This window comes from Porites lutea, chromosome 5 (genome assembly GCF_958299795.1).
Source record: "Porites lutea chromosome 5, jaPorLute2.1, whole genome shotgun sequence".
Taxonomy (NCBI): Eukaryota; Metazoa; Cnidaria; class Anthozoa; order Scleractinia; family Poritidae; genus Porites; species Porites lutea.
The window spans coordinates 7,714,099-7,723,514 of NC_133205.1; the positions used below are offsets into that span (position 1 = coordinate 7,714,099).

Genomic DNA, 9,416 nt, shown 5'->3' on the forward strand with positions numbered 1-9,416 from the left:
ATTCTCTTCACGTCGACCCCGAAATGATCCCCATTTAATTTTAGGGATGGAATGATATCCTAGAACTATGGATCGTGCAAAATGCACAACATTATAACTTAAGCTTCACTATAATAATCTTCACTTGCCCACATGACATTAATTTGGGATTACACTTTGAACTGAATTAAACGAAAATATTAGTATCAAAAAATAAACAAAGTCTAGTATATTTTTAGGAACACCGTGAACTGCAACTGATAATATCAAGAAACATAACATTTTTTAAAATTATTACTTAGGTGATTATAGCCCGGGTTATAGAGAAAACTGCATAGATGTTAAATTCTAAGGCTGCGTGCAAACGGGCGCAACAACTCCCAACATTATTGCGCCAACAATGTTGGGAGTTGTTGCGTTCGTGTTAGCAGTGGTGTGCAAACGGATGCAACAACTCCCAACAAGTTTGGGACCTGCAGTGCATCGTGGGAAGAATACAACCCATAAGTCTTTGTAATCCATGCGTAATGAGCGTGCGTGGCCCCAACAATGTTGGAAGAGCTGTGCAAACGGATCCAACATTGTTGTGCTACGCTTCGGTGATCACGGAACAAAAGAAATGTTGGGAGTTGTTGGCTGAAAAGTTTGACCGGTTTCAAACTTTGCGCAACAACGCGCAACAACATCCAACAACATGCAACAGGGTGTGCAAACGGACGCAACATGTAACATCCAACAATGTTGGGAGTTGTTGGCCAGCAATGTTGCGTCCGTTTACACGGGGCTTAAAAATGATGTTAAAACTGCATGCCTTGGATATTGAATTTTAAAAATGGTGTTTTAACTCTTTTTAAAATCTTAAAATGATCTTGAAGATGCAAAAGTATACATAAAGGCGATTAGATGACAAAAGCGCTAAAAATCACAAACTGTAGCGAAATTTTTAATTAAGGAAAAAAAACACTGCAAATACCGTGTACGATCAATCTTGCTCAACGTCGGATCCAAAAAGATCGTGATCAGTCAAAATAGGTCAACTTGAAAACGTTACAGTCAAGAAGACTTTAGCAGGTTTCAGTCTAAGTCTTGGGTTGGTTTGTAAGTGCGTCAGTGCGAAGAATGTCGGACGCTCGTTGTATTTGGATCTTAAGAAAGGTTTTGTCGCAGCCGCGATTACACTTTTCACTCTTCAGGTGAGACCCACCACATCAAATCTCATATCACTTGTGAAACTTTTAATGTTATCTATTTGATTCAATGTCGCCTGTGTAATCTACAATTTGGAGAAACTAAACGTAGCCTCAAAGACCGTTTTAATGAACACAGACGACCTATACTCAACCCTACTGGTAATTACATCCATACTGCAGCAGCTTCAGAACATTTTCTAACCAGTAATCATTCCGACAATCATATGCTTTTGATTCCTATTGAAAAACTTAAAAATGGGCGTGATTCTTTCAGGAAAGCACGTGAAGCCCACCTCATCCATAAAGCTAAGACAATTGAACCTCTGGGCATCAATAAACGTGATGAACTGTAACTATATATAGTATATCTTATATTTTTTTGTTATCTTGTCTTTTAAAGTAGCCACCATACCACGTCATATTATGTAATTTCCGGTCATAATTTTACTTCATATATATTTCTGTGAATTCGCGATATCTCAATAAACCTGATGAAGACTGGTATTGGCCAGTCGAAATATCGCAACTAAACTCTATTTCACTTTGTTTGATCAGTCGCTGCCAAAGTCTTCTTGACGCAGACTCGTACCCAGTCGCTGTTTAAGTGATTTTGGAGTGAGAGAAGATTGGGGATTAGGTTGAGGCGCGCGCGGGGTCTCATGGGAAGGGTAGAAGGAAAAATACTGTTCTTGACTGAAACGTTTTCAATTTGTAGCGAAATGTTAAACGCGATTTAAGAACGTAAACGCTGCAACAGATTTGTAATAATAATTCCGAGACGAAATACAAGTTCCATTCCAAGAATTAACTGGGGACCATTTCGGGGTCGGTATCATTTTGGGGTCGATTTGGGGACCATTTCAGGGTTGGGGATCATTTCGGGGTCGGGATCATTTTGGGGGCTGTACAAGCCCAGGGCTTATAACGGACTCTTTAGCGAGATACATTTCTTTGTTTTGTTTTGTTTTCTTTGTTTTTCTTTTTAACATCCCCAAGTCTCGAACTTTTCAGTTAATATTCCTAACTCTATACTGTGTTTGGTACGCTGTTTTCTGCAAAAAGCTAGAAACTGAAATCAATAACACGGCATGTTCATCCTCGAGTTTGTTTATAGATTGTTCCCAGTCCATTATTTTCTTTATATAAGATCGAGCTCGAGCGCTGACCGTTACGTGCGGCAATCTTGGTCTCAAATAAGCCGAAAAGGAAGGGACGAAGGAAAACTTTTCTTTCGTCCCTTCACATGAGTTCTCGCCCGCCTAAACCTAACCCCAATTTTCTCACACCCCAGAAAGAGATAAATAGCGACTGGGTACGAGTCTACCGAAACCGCCGAGGATTCAAGTGGATTTTGCACAGCTCATTCACAGGTTAGAGTCGGTAATTCAAAAACCAAAGACGGCCACCTGTAACTATCCCGAACCCTCTAGTCTATGTAAGGTGGGTGAAACATTTCCAAAAAAAGACGCTATAACTGGAAAATTAATAGAACTTTTATCTCACCTGTCAAACTCAAATGGATATGTTGCAAATCCTCCATCTATGTTAGAAATCTTTGACTTTGAGTCAGGTTTCTCATTGGTACTAAGATACAGCTCGCTTCCAGCGTCAGAAGCTGGAAAAAAAAAGAGTTATGGTGTATGCATTGATTCCTAAGTTTCTTTTTTTCTGTCACGGCTGGCTAGTTCATTTTGTTTATGATGTCAGTTGGTTGAATTATTACTTTTGAATACGGAGGTTAAGCATCAGGTTTACGTCAAACGACAAACGCAAATTCGTACCACGTGACCAACTTTCCTATCTACTTGTCGTTTACTGTTCATTATTTCTACGCCCAAATTAGTAGTTTCGCGCAAATTTTTTATTCATAAGAATTGCTTTTGAGCTCTTTTATCTTCTCTTTTTCTATTTTGAGAAATTTTCAACTCGAACCTCACGTTTGCCGTTCGCCGTATACGTGAAGCTTAAACTCTCTAATGACAAAATCACAAAGCGTTTGCTTTACAGACAACAAAATGAACTTTGAAAAACAATTAGACTGACAAGTTTTAGAAAAAAAACGATAATTGCAATCCGTTACACTCTTCTTCAAGTTTGTCTATCCGTGCCCCCTTTAGTTGTGGCGGATCCAGGAGAGGGGCACGCGGGGCCCAGGTCCCCCCCCCCCTTCTTTTTTGAACCAAACTGTTTGCATTCAAGGTCAAAATTTCAATAATTTTGAAAATGATAGAATGAACCTACCGGTTAGCGAAGCAAAATTGACCGGTTACGTTTGTGTGGTAGGTAATGTGCTACTATTCAACAGCAGGTTTCGATTTTCAAATTTGCCTTCGGACCCAAAACGTTACCGCGCCTTTCGAAGGTTGAACGGGCCCCAGGAGCCAGTTTTCGTGTCCGAGGGCAAATTTTTTAAATTAAAACCAGTCAAACATGACAGAGGTAGTAATTTAAATATCAAAATATCCTTACAGAGCATGAAGTAGTAAATTCCAGTCTGCTGTGGAACAAAATACGTCCTTGCTCGAGCACCAAAATAATCAGCCCAACGCTGCGGTTGCTGAAATTCAGGAAGACATATTGTTTTCGATGGCAGCCTTGGATAACGAGGGTCCATGACAAGGAATTTAACACGCTTGTAATCTATCCGGTCCCATCTTTCCAAATAGATGCCGTTGGTAACTGAAATGGAAAAAGTCTCACTGGAATGTTACCGAAGTTTGACTCTGAGGGTGCAGTGACTACCGTACAGGTTGTCGAAACGTCAGTCACTGTCAACAACAGTCGGGAGCGTAAGCAATGACGACGGCGACAGCAACGAGAACGGCAAAAAACAATTGGTTTAGATTGGCAAAACAACAACTTTGCACGTGCATTACGCTCTTTTGTTCATTCTTTGCCGTCACTTAACGACTACGACGTGAAAATGCCTAATTTCACGCTTCTTGTGGAGGATGCGAACACAAGACAACAACTTGCCTTTTTTGCCTGGACTTCGATACAGTCTTTTAGAACTCAACTCCAGAAAAAATTGCCAACATTTGACGAAATGAACAAGACTCTTGACGCGATAGAATAAGCGTGATAGATTAAGTTTGAAGCAGCGCGACTTCACTTCAGTTAAGGGACGTTTTCGTAGCCGTCACCGTCGTTGTTGCTTTTAAGATCTCTAGTCTTGTTCAGGACTACGTTTACCTTGAAGATCATGAGCAACCTATGAATGAAATGACTCCTGGGTTCAAACCTTTCACAAAAAAAGTACAGCAAACGCCGGGTCAATAGCCTTCGTTTGATATATTAAAATTCTAACACGACTCCGAGGCTTTCTGGTCATTTTTCTATATTTGGTTTGGTTTTCTTTGTGCCCAAGTCGCCTCTGGGAATTTTGAGACAATGGAGTCCTGAAAAATTTGCAATTTTTAATGATGAAGTCATTATTGCCAACGAGCAGCCTCGTGAAGGTGTGAGGCTACGAGGCAGCAGCCTAATAAAGCCATGCGCGAAAGTTCCAAGGCAGAATGAATCCCGAAGCCATGTAACATAAGGTAGTGTAAGGCCTTTTTCGACGTAATGCAGAACAGAGAATCCACACTGAGAATCCACGACCCGTGCGTGTATTTGTGAGTCCCGCGCTCACTCCCCGCCCCGCATCCCGTCTTCAACCAATCGTCGGGTGGATTCATGAACAACATACGCGTATAACTGTCGCATTTGCCCGCTGGAAGTTTTTATTGTTTTTAGGCTTACAGACAATACAAAGTTCCAGCGTGTGGGTAAAATCTTTGCTTTTTGGCACTCAGCTAACGATACTATAACCAGAAGCATATAACCCTGAAGGGTATAACTCTGTTCCAATACTTGGGTGTTTTTGGAGAACCAATCAAAATGTACTTCCTGATATGGAATCACTGATACGCGAGACTGTCCCGCTATTGTTATGAAAACTTTGTATCGCGATGTAAACGAAGCCCTACAAAGAGCAATTACTGTTTTACTAAGTGAAATTCGACCAAAATCGGAATTCAAAATGGCCAGGAATGACTTATTCCGGACAAAATAAGGTCGACTAATCATCTCACGGGCCTGGCTTAACTGAGACTACGAGCAGTCTCTCTTTTTTCTTGGTCCGTCGAGCAAAACGCCCGAGACACGCTCGCGCGCGTGCACTCCCCTTACTAAATCTGAAGAAAAAGAGAGACTGCTCGCAGTCTAGGCTTAACTTGGTCTCGAAAGCTACTAGCGCGTGCTCAAAAGGGTATGCGTCAAAATCATTACTAGCTTAGTGCTTTTACCGATATATAAAATGTTTCTTTACTATATACATACTGAGAAATACTCACCAAAAAGCTATGTCGTAAATTTTCGTACGCAAATTAGTTCTAGCCAATCAGAGGAGCGAAAGATGGTTTTCACACGTGAAAAAAATGATACGTCCAATCAGAATCGCGAACGATGTTTTTTCACGTGTGAGAAAAATGATACGTCCAATCAGAAGCCACAGAGGTGTGTGGGTTTCTCGCTAAAATTCCCGCCTTTTATTGCAGCTTGCAGCGCCGCTTCGCACACATTCACAGAGAAAAGTTTTGGCTCGATTTCCGCCGTCTCCCGGGTCCGGTCTTTGATCCTCCCCGAAGAGGAGGTATTGTACGGTATTTACGCACTCACTGTTTTTGTATCAGAAATCTTACTCGTTCGCTGCGCTCACTCCTTCGATTTCTGATACGTCAACAACTCGTGCGTAAATACCGTACGCCAGCACTTTCCATGAAGTATTCTCTATGTATAGTATAGTTATGAATTGAAGAAGATATCAAACAAATCTGGGAACACTAACCATGATATTTTTTGGGTGATTTTTCGCGCTGGCATAGCACTAAAATGTGAAAACGTTGGCCCAACCTTTTCAAGTTTCAATCGCCACGTCCATGTTCTGTCGCACTTTGCAATAACAGACCATTGCACTTTGTAATAAAATAAGCTGTCGCACTTTGTAATAAACTTGAAATGGATGGTCGGAGGACAAGTAAAACCCAGTAATAAGCATCATCACCAACGACAACAACAATAACATTCCACTGAATTCGAACGGTTTTCAGCACCAATTTCTCAAGTGAGGGTGGAGGAAAGTGTTCACTTCAACTGCGACCTTCCGGCTTCAAGATCTTTGAAGGAAAGTACAACTCTTTCTATGCGGACGACCTCGAGACCGCAAGTTAGTGTCCATACGGCAGCGGATGTCCGTAGTGATGGGAGTTTGGAATTAAGCTGCTGTCCGTATTATCGGGTTTTCTATAAAATTAAGGTGTCCTTGACTGTGTAAGCAAAATATTTTGATATATCTAGTTATCGCACTATTCATTTCCAAAATCTAGACATAACTTGATTGACACAATGACGTACGTAATTTGACGTCATAAAGAGTAGTTTAGTTATATTTTTGTTTTTTCTCTTGCAATCAAAACATTTTTATCAGACGTCGGATATTGCAGTAGGCTTCACTTTGGAACTGGGAAACAGCCTATTTGACTATTCATAGCCTTTGAATGTTTAGGTTTGGAATTCCACAATCAACTAAAAAGATTAAATATTTATTGTTTCCAGAGTTAGATTTAAGGGTCTTAATAAGGGAAATCCGCTGTCAAATGTATTTTCAAGCATGGAGTTGTGCCCATACAAGTGTTAAATGTTATTTCAAATAATTACCGCTAAATTTGTCCCGTGCTCGTGACATGTTGATTACGTCATTTCTCATAACAATATGTACTATTTACCGAAGTGATGGTGAATGGTGGTGGAAACTTACTGAGCTACAAAGTGGCCAGGTAGATATCTGCCAATTGCATTAACAGTGAGGGGAATGACCACTACAAAAAGGTGTGTCGACGTCCCCTAAATGAATTATTCCCTTCAGAATTATTCCCTTTACTAATTTCAACCAGACACTGGACAGCAATTTCAGATTTTGTGGTTTATGGCTTATGGAACGAGGAATATTACTGTTGGAGCGTGCTTGTTTCGCTTGATGGCTTATATAGCTTATATAACGAGGAATTAATACGGTTCGTATCAATCAAGCATACTGACCGTTACGATTCGTACGGATCGTACGAACCGACAACACACTGTGCCCCGATGTCATAAGGAGATGCACTCTCCGTATGTGCTGAGAATACGGACCGTGAGCAACTCTGACGATTTGTATGGAGCGTACGATCCGTCAACTGCTCTTAGCATACGGACCGCTACGATTCGTACGGATCGTACGGACCGTACGAACCGTAACACACTGTGCTCTGATGTCACAATGAGATGCACGCTCCGTATGTGCTCAGAATACGGACCGTGAGCAACTCTGACGATTTGTACGAAGCGTACGATCCGTCAACTTCTCTTAGCATACGGACCGTTACGATTCGTACGGATCGTAAGGACCGTAACACACTGTGCCCTGATGTCATAATGAGATGCACGCTCCGTATGTGCTCAAAATACGGACCGTTAGCAACGCTGACAGTTTGTACGGAGCGTACGATCCGTCAACTGCTCTTAACGGTCCGTAACAGTGCGACAGTATTGGACATGACTGTTATGAAGTCATGCTGTTGAATTTATCAGTTTATTGGCAAAATCCAATTCCATAATTTTTTCCTCAAAGCGAAAAATACTCAATTGATAAGGTGTCCGACAAAATCAAGAAGTTGGCAAACACATTAAACAATAAGGTCATTCATTGTTAAAGAAGGATCTGGAACCTTTTCGTGGCCTAACCACAGATGTCAAGTTTACAATCAACTCTGCAAAGTCAATAATCGGGGTATTAACGGAAAATGTCCGCGTAAAAATATATCATCAGAATATGTTTGGGCCTTCAAGTGGTATGTTTGAATTACGATTAATCTCGAATCAAAAATAGCCAAATGCTTGGCTGACACTGCGTTATATAGGTCTCGGATAGTTTATCATCGTATTAACATGGACATATTTTGGCAAAACAAGTAGCATACTTCAAAGCTCTAGGCAGAAACAAAAATGCCTTGTTTATGGAACTTGAGCATAAACGTTCTAGACTGAGATTTTTTTAGTATCATTGTACTTAAGATTTGATTTTAGAGTTTGCAATTTTTTTTGCTTTTTGTTATCTTGGCTGCGCCACACTTTGCGCTGTCGCATTTTCTGTTTATTGTGAATCTGTTTGTTTCATGTCGATTCTAGCGCATTCGAAATTTCCACAAAATTAGCAGTCATTGGGGCACAATGACGTAGGCAAATGATATAGTACATTATTAAAAACTGAATCATTTGATAATGCAATTCTAGCGTTTTGGTTGGCTTAGCCATTATGGTATATGAGCCATTATACTATGCTCTCCATATATGGTCCGTGTACGCGTCAGTTTAAAATTGGAAGCTGGCTGAGATTTTTTTCGCGAAGGATAGAATGGCGCCCGAGGCAAATCGTTTTAATTCATTTCTTAGAATGCTACAAAAATGCAATTTCATCGGGAAAAAAAACAAACAAACAAAAAAGTTACAAGAGCCTGCTTGAAAGTTTATCGAAAAACACATGAAAATACATGGAACTAAAGTACCTTCACCAGCTACGAAAGAAGACAAGTGTTCTTTCTTCATGATTACGAAGCCATTCGCCGAGTCACTCGCGTGCGACAACTTATATTTTATTACAAAGTGCGACAGCTTTTTTATTACAAAGTGCGACAGGTATTTCAAAGTGCGACGATTATTACAAAGTGCGACAGAACAGTCCATCCTTGTTATCGGTACTTAGACCACTTAAGCCATGAGTATCTAATTAAATATGCATATTTTGTGTCAATGATCCTGAAAATTGAACTACAAATGTAGCTTAATGGCCTTAGCAATATGAGACATTTTAGAAGGTCAAATTTCCGTCACGTGACTGATAATTGAGAATTAACGGTCAAAATATTTACTTTAAAATGGGGAAAGGATAATGAAAGAGCAACAAGTTCTTTTAGGTACATTTCAGAGGCTATTAAAAAGGTTCTTAAGAATTCGCCTTGTATGCGTGTTAACGTTGTATAGGAATCGGTAAATAAAGGGAAAAGGGTCACGTGACTCATTAATTAGTGAAATAGCTAATAGGATAAACAACACTTCCATTCATACAAGGCAGATTTACGATTTACACTGTTTATGTAACATTTTGGTAGTGAAAATTCCTACGATCAAGGCACGTATTTTGTAACATCATTGACGAAGCAATGTCAC

General features: G+C 40.2%; 1 long non-coding RNA gene across 1 annotated transcript in view; it reads right to left on the minus strand.

Moving 5' to 3' along the window:
• Nucleotides 1-2,670: 2,670 nt before the first annotated feature.
• LOC140937670 (uncharacterized) overlaps nucleotides 2,671-9,416 on the minus strand; it is an 8,612-nt gene continuing 1,866 nt past the window's right edge. The window contains exons 2-3 of the long non-coding RNA XR_012165505.1: nucleotides 3,639-3,848; nucleotides 2,671-2,784 (exon numbers count right to left, since the gene is read on the minus strand). This is a non-coding gene — a long non-coding RNA (uncharacterized lncRNA). The remainder of the gene's footprint in view (nucleotides 2,785-3,638; nucleotides 3,849-9,416) is intronic.